Raw genomic sequence first — 2,003 nt, 5'->3', positions numbered from 1 at the left:
GGACTGGTGGTCTGCATCTGCCCTCGGCTTTCGCAGTTGCAGTCTTGGAGCGGCTTCCATGGAGGGGCGAGGGGAGCTTTCCCACCTGGCGGAATGTGGGCTTGCATCCCTCACGGGGCCCGGGTGGGGTTCCCTCTCGGGGCGAGGGCCAGCTTCCCTCAGAGGGCACGGGGTTACTTCCCTCGAGGGGCCCGGGGTGGCTTCCCTCGAGGGGCCCGGGATGGCTTCTCCTGCGAGGCACCGGCCGGCTTCCCTCATGGGATGCGGCGCTGGCCCGGGGGCCCAGCCTCTGCTGCCTCGTGGCTGAACATGTGGACGCGGCTTCTCCTTGGGCAGGTTTTCCAAGTGCTTCCGTTTGGTCTTGCATTTCCGGGGGGCCACGGGCTCCCCATTTCTAGAAGGTTCCTCCGAGGCCGCGGCTGCTGCCCTGGGCCTGGGGTCCGGGCTGCGCCTCCTTAACTTCTGGAGCCTGTCGTCCAGCTGCAGTTGGTGGCCGCACGCCTTCTCCTCCGCCACCTTCTCCTGCTCGCAGGCCAGCAGCTTCTGGATGTAATCTTGGCTGGCCCGGGTCTCCGCCTCCCGCTTGGCCTGGAGCTCGGCCTCGAACTTGCGCAGCTCCTCCTCATACTCGCGCCTCAGCTCCCCGGGCTCGCTCAGCACGCGCACCGGCTGACTGGGCTCGGCCCAGTCCACGGAGCCCTGGCCCGAGAGCCTGTCCTGGCACTCCCGTGGGTAGTGGGTCTGGATCCGCTGCCACAGCTCCACGTTGACCAGCGCGTCCGTGCGCCTGTGGTGTCGAGCCCACGAGGAGATCCAGGCACGGCAGAACGGGCACCTCAAGCTCGCCTTCTCCACGGACGACTGGAAGCACGGCTTGCACAGCGTGTGCTTGCACGGCAGCGTCACGGGCTCCACGAGGATCTCCAGACAGATGAAACACTGGAAGTCCGACAGGGCCGGGGTGGCCGGGTCGCTTTGCGCCATCTTTCGTCGCTGTGTGGGTGGCGGTGGGCGCTCAGCTGAGTGGACCAGAGTGGAAGGCGGTCAAGGTCCTGTGGGTCCGCGGAGCCACTGTGGGGTGGCTGAGGTGCTGGGGGCGCGGGCTGGGCAGCACTGCGGAGGCCCTGGTGGTCTGGGGAGCTGCTGTCGGGCTGCTGAGGCGCTGCCGAGGCGCTGCCGTGGCCACCGTTGAGGCGCTGCCTAGTGACAACAGCTGATTGGAGCGCTGGGCGTGGGCGTTTGCGACCTTCCGGTGCAGTAGAGCGTTGCCCCTTTGACCCCAGACTCTCTGGCGCCTCCACACTCCCCGTGCTCCTCAAGGGCCCTCTCAGTCCTCCCCCTCTCGGGTCTGTTTACCACCGGCAGTTGGCGCCAACTTTTGAACTTAAGAACAGGCTCAAATTCATAACTTGGAGTATTATCAACCTGTTCATTTGTGTGTGTGTGTGTGAAATTACTGCAACCTGAACTCAAGAACTGTCCCCTATCCCTCCTTTATGGCCAGAGCTCTAGTATTTGATGTTCAGCTCTATTTTTTAATGTTTATGATTGAGCCCCTCACTTTTTTTCCCCAAGTTGGTTTGAAATGTTTATATTAAGATCTCAGCCTTTGGAGTGCATACATTACAACTATGAGTTCCATCCACCCATTATCTAATTTTTAATTTTATGGGATATAAAGCTAATGGTATTTTATTCAAGCCCAGGCATGGTACCTCAGGCCTCATTAATTCTACCTACTTGGTAGGCTGAAATGAGTAGGATCAAGCAAAATAGAAGCTCCTAGAAAACGTTAACCAAATTCTGTGTCAGCAAACAAGTATGGTGGTATACATTATAATATTTATATATAAGGTTGCTAGGAGCTATAGTCAAAATCTAGAGCCTGTCCAAAAATAAAGCAAAAACTTGTGTGGGGACTGCCATTTTGAATCCCATGAACAGTATAATTTTAGGAGAATTGAAGGCCATATTGCTTTATTGTGAGATCCTGTCATTATTTT

The sequence above is a fragment of the Megascapheus bottae genome, chromosome X (assembly GCF_031878675.1).
Source record: "Megascapheus bottae isolate mThoBot1 chromosome X, mThoBot2.hap1, whole genome shotgun sequence".
In the NCBI taxonomy this organism is placed as follows: domain Eukaryota; kingdom Metazoa; phylum Chordata; class Mammalia; order Rodentia; family Geomyidae; genus Megascapheus; species Megascapheus bottae.
The sequence above is the reverse complement of the archived record's forward strand: the minus strand, read 5'-3'. Positions refer to the sequence as shown.